This window comes from Cryptomeria japonica, chromosome 4, assembly GCF_030272615.1.
Source record: "Cryptomeria japonica chromosome 4, Sugi_1.0, whole genome shotgun sequence".
Taxonomy (NCBI): domain Eukaryota; kingdom Viridiplantae; phylum Streptophyta; class Pinopsida; order Cupressales; family Cupressaceae; genus Cryptomeria; species Cryptomeria japonica.
The window spans coordinates 470209157-470221987 of record NC_081408.1 but is presented as its reverse complement, the minus strand read 5'-3'; positions in this window follow the sequence as shown (position 1 = coordinate 470221987).

Sequence of the window (12831 nt, the reverse complement as noted above, 5' to 3'; positions counted from 1 at the left end):
ATTCTTAGCCTAAAAGGGCCTCTCTCACTCCTTCCAACCTCTTGGATAGAGTGAGTGATCTCCCATTGGGTTGGTCTTCCCTAGGTCTTACACACTCCCTAACCTAGGTGCCTAGAGAAGGGAAATGGAATGGGGAAGAGGGATTACTATCTCCAAGAAGGTTATCCTACCAAGGATGGCACTCCTATAGATGGAATTCGTCCATCTTGGGAAAACCACTTTTTTGGGTGGTTAAACAAGTCCTAAGGGAAAGACACATGGCCAATTTTGGCCTTCACCCATAGGTACCCCATGAGGCCTAATAGAAAAGCTCTAAAATTGACTCTAGGAGTTGATTTGACCTTCAGAAAGTCCACCCGAAGTTAACCTACGGGTCAACCCTGAGTTGACCTTCCTTGTGGCTCTCTAACCTAGATTTCTTGGTTCCTTCAAGGATAATTAGGGGATATAACCATTAACAAAAATAAAACTTTCAAAAAGGTGACATGACAATTGCCAACACAACATACTACATAGGTGTCAAGTGACACTACAAAATAATTCCACATCACAATAACCACATGGCAATTGTCCCTTAAACAATTTAATCAATCAAATAAATACAAATTACACTCATGCAACATTTTACATTTACAAATAAAATACAGTACATACGGGGTGTTGTCTCTCCAAATAGACAACCCCTAGTTTTACTAACGCACATTGGCCTAGGCTTGATTCTCCCTAATATTTCCATGGTCACATGGATATTTTCCTGCACATCTCAATTTAAACATTAGTACTTCCCAAATAGCCTCATATAATATATAAAATCACATAATCAGAATACAATACATTCATTCTACCAAGACTTGACATTATGAAATATAATTTGTCACAATTCAAAGCAATTTCCTCATAATCCTCGAAATTTGATCCATCTACAATATATGCAAACATTTTCTAAACAGTATATCAAATCCTGAAATTCAGATAATAACCTTCATCATCACAACATTACCCTAATCTAGAATCATATAATATTCTATAATCCACAAGGCATAGAAATGAAGCATCCACATATATCAATGTTACCAAAATCGCGGAATCATGAAAAGTTCTATATCCATAGTGTGTCCAAACTAGTATCCAAAATAGTTCCAAAATGAAAATAACTGAAGAGATAGGATGGGTTGGGGTAGGGCCTCACAGAGGCCTTATTGCCTGTTGTTTCCTTCTTGTTTTCTTTTCCTTTCTACTCTCTTAAACATAGCTGGGATTTGACTATCAGATGAAGTTCCAACCGGTGAGAGGTGAGCTTTTGATTGTAACCCTTCCAAGTCACTTTCCTTAATACTGGTGATATTCAATACATTTTCCTTGATCTCTTTCACCTATTTAGTTGCTTTCCTAATAAATTGCTCTCTTTTCTTCCTTTGTTTAAGTGTTTGTACTTTTCTTTCAATGGTTTCCATACTACCAAATATTTTCTCTTTAGGTTCTGTAGGGGCTTCAAGTAGGGCTTTGGCATATGTCTCAATTATGTTTACATCAGCCTCATAACCCATTTCTATCACCCAAACAATTCTAGGAACCACTGCCTCCATCCAAATTTCATCTTTCTTGGTAACAAAACAAATTTCTTTATGATATTTGTCAACAATCTCCTGAGGTAGCCTTTCCCTTGTTTTCATTCTAGCCTTCAATGCTTGGAAATATTCAATTATATTGTTTTCCCTGTCTATTCCCATACTAGTAAAGATATCCAATAGTTTTTTACCTACCGATATGTCAAAACCAAATTCTTTCCTGCCTATACCGGGAACTTCCTTTTTAATACATAACATTAGGCACACAAGTAGATTACCAAATCTGAAAGTACCTTTCTTATCACCTTTAATTCTCTTCAAGTTGTCAATCAATTCATTTTTCAACCATTCACATATATCTATTTTAGCATTACTGTTGACCATATCATAAGCACTCTTGATAAATAAACTAGAAACAAAGTTCAATCTGTTAGCATGTGTAGTTTTGTATCCTAGTATCATGCTAATGAATCTGACATTTATATCTTTCACATCATTAACTCTCAAGGATCTATTGTCATGTGTTGCACCAGTTAATGTTATCACAATGTTATTTGAAACTTTCTTAGTTTTGTCAAGCCTGCTACCGGTGGAAGGTAAGCCAGTCACTGCCTTTACTGCTTCTCTAGTGATCTTATGGATAGAATCAAACCAAAAGAATTCTCCATGAACTCTACTGAGTACAATCCTCACAACTTCCTTAGAGAAATCTAGAATATCAAGTATTTCCACAAAACCTAGGGTTTTTATGATCTTATGTTCCAGTTTCACAACACCATTCTCATCACAAATGACATTCTTATACATATTCATGATTTCATCAGCACCTAGTTCCTCAATATGACAATGTATTTATATCCTAGGGTCTTTTGCATATGCAACTCCTTTAGGTATTTTAGAGAATGCACCTAGGGTATCATCCTGCTTCGCTACTTCGGGTATGATCTTGAATATGGGCCTAGGGAGTTTAACCACTTCAATAATAGTAGGGTTTGCAATGAATTCAGGAGCAAAGGAGGAAGCCATTGATAAATACCTTAATCTCCCTTTAGGTTTGGATGCTTGAAATATTTTTCTTCACTTCTTGCCATGGATGCCTTCGCTCAGGTTTTTCGCGCTCTTAGGAAATTTGAATGCTCAGTGAGTGAAAAAGAGTAAAAAACACTTCATTTATAATGTCTTTTCCTTCAACTACCACAATAAATGCCTGTCGATTAAGTGAAACTTAACACATCTACCGGTAAAGAAGCAATTCATCTTCTTACCATCAATCGAGGGTAAACTAGCATGATTTTTAATTAGTTTCCATACCCCCAAAAGGTTTCTTTACAATTAGATGAAGAATCTCCTGCCGGTGGAGTGATACTCCGTTCTACCAGTGAAGGAATAGTCTCATCAATATTCTGATCTCTCTTTCTAATCCATTGTTTTGTGCTTTACCTCATCAACCTTCTCTTTACCTTTTAAACTGGGTCCTTTATTATTTGTCGGTGATGCCTTTTACAAAATTTTGCAATATGTCCAATCTTGTTACAAGCATAACAAGTCACATTGTTTTTCTAAATAGCCTTTCCATATCCTATGTTGGTATGTGTTCTGCATTGATTAGATAAGTGTCCAAATCTTCCACAAACATAACATCGTACTTTCATTATGCAATTTTCTGAATTATGACCAATTTTTTTGCATTTTGAACATTGAACGGTGGGTGCATTAGTGTTCTGATAGTTTCTAGATCTACATTGATTTTCTCTATGACCATACTTGTTATAGTTAAAGCATTTCCCATTAAATTTGTAGGCATTAGGTTGTCTTACCGGTTGACTGTGATCATGATTGTTTGAGTACCGGAGCTTTCACCAACTTCAAAGCCAAGTCCATTAGTATCTCCATTAGGTTTTTGATTTTTTAGCATATCATCAAGTTCTTCTAAACTTTTCTTGAATTTCTCTTTGTGTTGATTTGCAGTAGCCAACTCATTTTCCAAAAAATCCTTCTGTCTCATGAGTTTAGTTTTATCATGTTCCAAGTGAATCAGATCTGTCTTCAATATATCATTTTCATGACCGAGTCTTAGATTTTCAGTTCTAGCATCATTGAGTCTTCTAGTCAAGTCATATTCATTCTTCTTTCTATCTTCAGTGTCTACAAAATCTCATAGTCATATCTTGCATCTCATTCCTCAAGGTCATGTTTTCTTGCTTCATCTTGCTTACAAGATCATTAAGAGTTTCCTTTTCATCATCATCATTCTATATCTTCTCATGAAGTTCTCTTCTTTTGTTTCTAGCAATAATAAGATTCTCCTGAAGTCCTTGAATGATTTCTTGTGCAGCCTTCAAATCATCTTCAAATTTGATATTGTTCAACTTTTTTGCATCATAATTTGCAAGAGTTGTTTCTAGTTGCTTTCTCAAGTTATCCATCTGTAACGGTGTGAGAATCTCCCTCAAGATGTTAGGCTTCTGAAAATAGAGCACCAAGCTCTGATACCAATTGTTAGGATTCCCAAAGATACTAAGAGGGGGGGTGAATCAGTATCTAACTGGTAAATAGATTTTTTGTCCTTATTAAATAAATTGCATTCCAAAATAGTGTACCAGTAAGCAAGAGTTAATGCAGTAAATATGAACAATAAAAACAACATAGAAAGTACACCATAACACAAGATTTTTGGCAAGGAAACCTAGTGTGGGAAAAACCTCACTGGGATTTGTGACCCACAATATTCACTCACTGGCCAATGAATGGATATTACTTAAAATAGGGGTCTGCACATGCAAGAAGGCCAACTGCCTAAAGCTCATTGCTTAATTACAAAAGGAAGTCTCACTGACTTACAAGATGGATTATGGAAATCCAATATAATGTACTGCTTTAGTTCAGCATCCGCTACGCCAGATTCAGTACCAGTTTAAGCTCATACAACAACCTTAAACCTTACTCCAAAATCTACCTTAATATTCACATATTACTTCTGCAATAATCTTCCCATGTCCCCATCTTAAATGATCTACAAGATCTCATACTTATATATGAGTCTTATTACAATATGCCTTGTCAGCTTACAAAAAGATATTATAATTAAATATAAAACACAATAATCAAAATCCTATTGGCTAGCATGTCAAGAATCATCTTTGTCACTGCCGATGAACTATCTGCCAGTGTAGAGTCTGCTGGTGTCGGTGCCTGTCAGTGCCATAGGATTGCAAGGTTTCCATCACTGACAATACCTTCAATCATCTACAATTCTGATTGGAGTGTGCAATGCCAACAATAATGATCCAAGATGGTGTCATCATGAATTATACGTCTAAGTTCCTCAATACCCTATCATGGAGAAGCATCATAATCCACCTTATCCCCAACAAATAGAATCCTGAAGATCCTATATATATCCTTAGGAGTGATAGCCATCTCCCCAGTTAGTAGGTGGAATGTGTTATTCTCACTATGGAATCTCTCAACTAAAGCTATGAGTAATTCACGATTTACATGGATATCAGGCATCTCAAGCAAGTATCTAAATCCATATAACCCAATGTGTCCCCTATGTGTGTCTAACAAGTCTTGAACTAATCTCATATTTAGTGGACATGTACATCTAAAGTGAATGTCTGGCCACTGAACCTACAAATCAAACAAAAAAATCATCAGTACGCGATCAACTTTGAGCTAAGAATGTGTCAAAAATGCTAAAGAATCCAAATTTACAACAATGAAAATCAAAATTTGATGATTGGACCTTCAAAAAACCTGTTGTTTCCCATACGAGTTAACACAAAGTTGCATAAACTCTTACAATAAAAGATTATGAGTACTACAAAAAACTATTTCATATGAGCTAGCATGCCATATTAGACGACAAAATGGTCTATGATGAATAAACGCATATGATTTAGGGGATACCATACAACAAATCCTATATGACCATACAAGAAAAGAATAATTACCACATACTCATACGATAAACCCTAGCTCACCATATGATGAAATGACTAGGCACAAACTAAAAATGAAGTAATGAATGAAAAATTAAAAAAAAAAACAAATTGGAATTCATGAGGCTTAATATCGATCACTTACTACTGGAGGATAGTTTCGAGGTTGGTTGTGGCATCTCTGGTGCTCGAATTGGTGATCTGGAATTGGAATTGGTATTTTGCTTCAGAGAAGGTTTTTGAAATTTTGAACTTTGGGAAGTAAAAATGAACTGAAAATGACACCTTCAACCCCTTAGATAGGAGAAACCCTAATTTTCAAACTTGCTCCAATTGACACTAAATTTGTACTCTTAGCTAAATCAACCATCCAGAGTCCATTTTCAGGATCAAAATTGAAATCTGACTTCAATTTTCTAGTCAAAATCTCACAACATTAAGCACTTGACACTTTCATATTAAGGTCAATCTTCACATCACTTTGCACTCAAATCTTTTTTGAATCAACTCTAATTTCAAATCAATTCTTATATCAATCTCCATGCTCAAATTATCATTGATAAATCATTTTATTAAACAAAATTGCATAAAATCACTACGATCTCGCTATCTTTCGATTTCACTCCCCAGGGGGCATACACATTACATCAACACTATTAGTGATTACATCATCGAAAAGTTCAAATTTTTTTCAAATCTTTATCAAAAGCTAAGCATAAAATATTTTCAATCAAAGATTAATCGAATGCCAATCAAAATAAATCAACTAAGACCTTGTTACTAGGGGCATCTTAACTACATCTCATCATATCATGTTGACATTCTTTGATGCCAAATAAAAAAAATCTCTAGGGGCATATCATTTTTTGTCCTCATCTGAATCAATCTTCAAATTGGTGTTTAGTAATCATCACATCAACTCAAGTTGGACATTCTATTTTGCTAATCAGTTCTTGTTCAATCAAGTTCAGAATTGGTATCATCTCTTTTCTCAATTGATTATAGTTCAATCAAGTTCTAGATCGGTACCCATATCTTGATCCCTCAAGTTCAAGATTGGTATCTCTCTCTTCATCGGTCCTAGATCAATCAAGTTCAGGATCGGTGTCGCTTTAATTAATCTATTCAGCTTCATCACTTCAAATCAAGTTGAACATCTCATTCTTCATCGATTTGTGATCCTTCAAGTTCAAAACTGATATCTATTTGACATCAACTATTCTTTGAATCAATGTGTTGCTTGCACATCAATTCAAAGAGGGGAAAACATAATACCCTAAAAATGTTCATCTAAACCATGTGCCTCTAATCTCAGCTACATCACCAAGGTCCTAGCTAAAGGAAATTAAATGAATCTTGAGCATCTAATTAATTAATTCCCAAATCATCAATGTCACATGGCAAATAAATCATTTTAAATTAATTAAATGTTTATTTAATTAATTAATCATTCTAAGTAAATCATTTTAATCAATTATCCTATTTATTTAATTAAATACTCTAGCATATTTAATTAATAAATAAATTTTCCATTAAATCATCAAAAAGGAATTAATTTTAGAAAAAATATTTAATTTGGAAAAGGAATTAAATTGAGAAAAGAAACCAACTTGAGATATTTCTGTTCTAAATTTGAGATAACTTGAGAAATCTCAGAAAAGAAAGAAAAGCAATTAAATTGAATAAATCATTTTGTCCAAATTTAAACTCAAAGCAATCTTGAGGAAAAGGATTTAGTTGCATTATAATGACTTTTTCTAATAAAACAAATTTTGTGCAAATAAAAGAAATATATATGGAATTAACTAATTTTTATCTCAAATGCATGAAATTAAATGATTTTATCTCCAATGCAAACTCAGATTTATAATCCAAATGCATTAAATCAGACTTTAATTGTATTTATCTCAAAAGAAACTCAATCTTAATCTCCTCTGAAACTTAATCAAAGCACCCAATCATTTCAATTCACTTGGATTGTGCTTTCTCTTGAGGAATCTCAACCGCTCATCATTAATCAATCTTGACCGTTGGTCTCTCTTTGGATTCTCCATAAATTTAGCCTTCCATCTCTCAATCAAGGCACCCTACAGATTTATTGTTATTATGTTTTTTCTTCTAGAGTCATTGAGAATATTGTGTATTGGGATTATTTCATATTAGCTTTTTGCATATTAGTTTAATCATGTTAGCTTGATTAGAATCATATAGCTTTATAGTTATAGCTTAATCTTGCATTTATCTAGCTTAATTTTGCATCCATCTAGTTTAATCTTCCTGTTGGCCATTTGGTGGAATTGATTATGTGTTGCATTGATGTTTTGTCATTGATGTCAACACTATCTATTTGGATGCTTTCTCGACACCCTTTTGGTTTTGGTAGGATGAGTGGTTTCTGGTTAACTTGGACCTGGCATGATCCGATAGGCTCCGATATAATTTGGTGATGGCATTGGCTTGTTCATGGTACCTATACTCATATTTGGTCAGTTGGTTTTGGTCTGGTGATTGGATACTATCATGTTTGCTTAGAAGCTTGGTTTTTGGTTACGACGAGGGTTTCACCGATAGAGATTTTGATAAAGATCTTTGATGAATTGCATAAGTTGTGTTGGTGCAACTTCTGGTGGAGTTTTAGGATGATGTTGGTGATCATGTTTGAGACTTGGTGTTTGGAGATCATTGCTGAAGCGTGTGGACCTACACTTGGTTTCAGTTGATCTAGGTTATAGACCAACATTAATGTAACATGTGGATAGAACCTATTGATGTATTTTTGAGATGTCTTATGTGTTGGATATTATTCGTTTGGCCTAAGGACAACATGGTTTGTAATTATGTAATTGGTTTATTGCCTGGTGGCTGACCTAATTGTTTATAGTTGAGGGTTTGTAAATATGGATGTAAGATCTCATTGTAGATCATCATGGTTAATGTAAGAGGTCATGGTCAAGGAATGTAATGTGTGAATAATCTAATATCATTTAGGGAGAGGAGTTGGTCGATCATTGGAGATTGAATTGGGTTTATGTAAGAGGATTTAGTTCTTTGGTATTGAGCTTAATCGAAACTGTACTTTGTCATAGGAGATGTTATCTTTTGTAGTTCAACACTTCTCTGAATTGTAGTCTAGATTTGTATGTAGTTAATGAGACTCCTTTTGTGATGAGCAGTGTGTTCTAGGCTATTGGCCTTCCTACAAGTGCATTCCCCTTCATTATAATTCACATACTTACTACAAAAGTATTATCTGACTGTGGCTAGGCTTCCCACCATGGTTTTTCCCTTTATCAGGTTTTCCATGTACAAATATTGGTGTTTTGTGAATGGATTTTATTCTATTATGCTTAATTGGATTAACTTCTATTCTGGTATTATCGTTTTGGGTTCTAGTATTAATGTTTAAAATGCTAATGCTTCCAATAATTTGTGACAACTGATTCACCCCCCCCCCTCTCAGTTGTCTTTCGGTTATCTAAACTATCTAACAATTGTTATCAAAGATTTGGTCCTCTCTGCAGAAAGCTTAACTGCTTGAGGAAGATCCTATGGTGACTAATAGTTCAAGTTCATCCAGTTCTTCTAGAGCTATCTTTTGAAGGCATATACCGAGGCTTGATGGAACAAATTACATTGTATGGAAGATTCAAATAGAGACTCATCTAAGATGCCTTGGCAAGGAAATTTGGGAGATCACATAGAATGGTGTCACACCCTATAATCTAGGATCTGGAAATCCTCCTCCGGCAAACCTGGACAAGGAGCTTGAGAATGATTGCATAGAAAGAGAAGCCCTCTTGTGTGCATTGTCTGATCAACAAATAAAGGGATTAACAGACAAATAATTTGGAAAGGTTGTATGGGATAAGTTGGAGACTCTTAATGAAGGTGACCCTACAGTGAAGATTGCTAAACTTCATGGTTACCGGGTGAGATATGAAAACCTGAAGATGGAAGAAGATGAAAGGATTACTTAATTTATGGAAAGAGAAAATGAGATTGTTATGGGAATTCAATGTTGTGGTGGAACTCCGAGCAAAAATGAAATTGTTTCTAAAGTTATGAGAGCCCTACCACTGGCCTACAAAATGAAGGCTATTGCTATCAATGAGTTGAGAATAATGGCTAATACATCTGTCCACAAAGATACTTTGGTTGGGAAACTATCTGCTTTTAAGCTTGAAGAATTTGGACCTTCTTGAGTTATGAAGACTAAACCTTCTTTTCATGCATCTACATCTGCAACCGGTAAGCAAGAATGGCAAGCTTTATATGAAAAATAATTAGAAGATATGAAGAGAAAAGATGATGAGTTTGAGCAACTTGAAGAATTATTTGCTAAAAGAGTGCTAAAAGGACCAGTAGGAAGTAAGTATGAAGGAAAAACACCTTTTATATGTTTTTCATGTAATAAGATTGGTCATTTTGCATCTAGATGTCCTGAAAGGAATTCAATTTTGAAGAAAGAGTTAAAAGTTCATTTAAGTGTAACCGTGGATATCAGAACATATATAGATTCAAGAAAAATAAAGACAAATCATGCTACACAGTGGATGAGGAAGGCATTACTAATTCAAATGATGAACCGATAGAAAACTCTGTTAATGGATCTGAAAATGGGAAATAATAGGTATTATTGGCTATCAAGGAAGATGATCTGGCATTGGAAGACAATGTACCTAAAGAGAAGCCACTTGCTGCTAAAATTGAGGACAAGGATGAATGGGTAATTGATAGTGGTTGTTCACATCGTATGATTGGAGATAAAGGGAATTTTTTTGTCTTTGCAACAATTTTATGGTGGACTAGTTAGATTTGGAGATGACAAGGCATGTATGATCAAAGGAAAAAGGAACTATATCATTGGATGGTAAGAACAATACTGACAATGTTTATTATGTTGAAGGTTTGAAGCATAATGCTTTGCATGTAGGACAATTGGTAGATAAGGGATTTCAATTATAGTTCAAGGATGGAAAATGCAAAATCAATAACAAATCTGGCTTGGAGATTGCAACCGGTACACAGACAAAAGGTAATATATTTCATCTAAACTCCAGTGAGAAGACATGTTTGATTACACATATTGATGAAAGTTGACTATGGCATAAAAGGCTGTGTCATGTGAATTTTGATTACATTGTGAATATCAATTCAACTAAGGCAGTAAGGGATATACCTAAGATTATGAAACTCTATAATCTGGTATGTAAAGAATGTTAAATGGGTAAACAGGTTAGAACCTCTTTTAGGAGTATACAAGATAAATCAAGTGATGTTCTTGATCTTATTCATACTGATTTGTGTGGCCCTGGTAGAGTTAAAAGTTTTCATGGTGATAGATATTTCATGCTAATCATAGATGATTATTCTAGAATGATGTGGGTTACATTTTTGAGAGAAAAATCTGAAGCATTTGAAAAGTTTAAAATCTTTAAGGCTAAAGTGGAAACTAGGATAGGATTGAAGATTAAATGTTTGAGATCAGATCATGGTGGATAATTCACATCCGATGAGTTTAATAACTTTTGTAACAAGCATGGTATAAGAAGACAATTTTCTACTCCCCAGACACCTTAGCAGAATGGAGTTGTGGAAAGGAAGAACAAAACTATCTTGGATGTTGCTAGAAAAATGATGATGGAAGCTAATCTACCTCATATCTACTAGAGAGAAGTAGTGAGTAGAGAAGTTTATACATTCAATAGAGTACATATCAAAGGAGAAACTGGAAAGACGCCTTATGAATTATGGTTTGGAAATAAACCTACAGTTAAGTATTTCATAATTTCTGGTAGTAAGTGTTATATCAGAAGAGATGATACTATTGGGAAATTTGATCCTAGATGTGATGAAGGCATATTTTTTGGTTATTCTAATGAAAGCAAAGAAAATATATGTTATAAAAAGAAATTGCAGAGAATTGTGGAGAGTGCTAATGTCAAAGTAGATGAGCTAAACAAAAGTCAAATCAAAGCATATGAGAAGGAACCAACAGTGGAAATGATTATATTTGAACCAGTAGCACCTTTACCAGAACAAGGAGTTGAACTAGTTACTCCAGCAACATCAGAGAATTCTATAGTAACTGAAGAACAGGGAAGATGAACAGAGAGTTAGAAGACTCCTAGGTATGTGAGATTGAATCATTCTAAAGATCAAATCATTGGGGATAAGAGCAATGGAGTGATGATAAGAAGAAGACTAGCAACTAATGAGGTATGTCTAATTTCACAATTTGAATCGGTATCAATATTTGAGGCATGTAAAGATGAACATTGGTTAAAAGCTATGGAAGAAGAATTAGATCAGATTGAGAAAAATAACACATGGACTTTGGTTCCCCGGCCTAAAAATAAAAATGTCATTAGAACTAAATGGGTTTTTACGAATAAATTGAATGAGGATGGTCAAGTTATAAGGAATAAGGCTAGATTGGTTTGAAAAGAATATTCTCTGAAGGAAGGAATTTATTATGGAGAGACTAAGGAATTTATTATGCAAAGACTTTTGCACTTGTAGCTAGGATTGAAGCTATAAGATTATTTCTTGCCTATGTTGCTTACAAAAACTACAAATTTTATCAGATGCATGTTAAATGTGCATTCTTGAATGGGGATCTTGATGAGGATGTTTATATTGAGAAACCTGATGGTTTTTCACTATTAGATGATACTAATATGGTTTGCAGGCTAAGGAAATCTTTATATTAATTGAAACAACCACATAGAACTTGGTATGCAAGGTTGGATAAATATCTTTTGAAGCTTGGTTTTACTAAGGGCAGTGCTGACAATAATTTATATTATAAAATCACTAATGATGATATACTAATTATTGAATTATTTGTTGATGACATTATTTTTGGAGGTGAAGATAATTATGCATAGAATTTTCTAAGAATATGGAGAAAGAATTTGAGATGTCTATTATTGGTGAGATGAAATTTTTCTTAGGTTTGCAAATTAATGAAACTGACAAAGACATTTTTATTTGTCAAACTAAATATGCTAAGGAATTGTTGAAGAAATTTGGTATGGGAGATTCTAAACTGGTAAGTACACCTATGGTTAGAAGTGAGAAATTGACCAGAAAAGATGTTTCTGCAATGGTAAATCCTACAAGATACAAATCTATGATTGGAGGTCTGCTTTATTTGACTCAGACTAGGCCTGACATTATGAATGTTGTTTATATTGTTTTGAGATTTTAGAGTGATCCTAGAGAAAATCATGAGATGGTGGTGAAAAGTATTTTTAGATACTTGCAAGGTACATTAGAATATGGCTTGTGGTACCCTAAGGACGATAACTTTACTT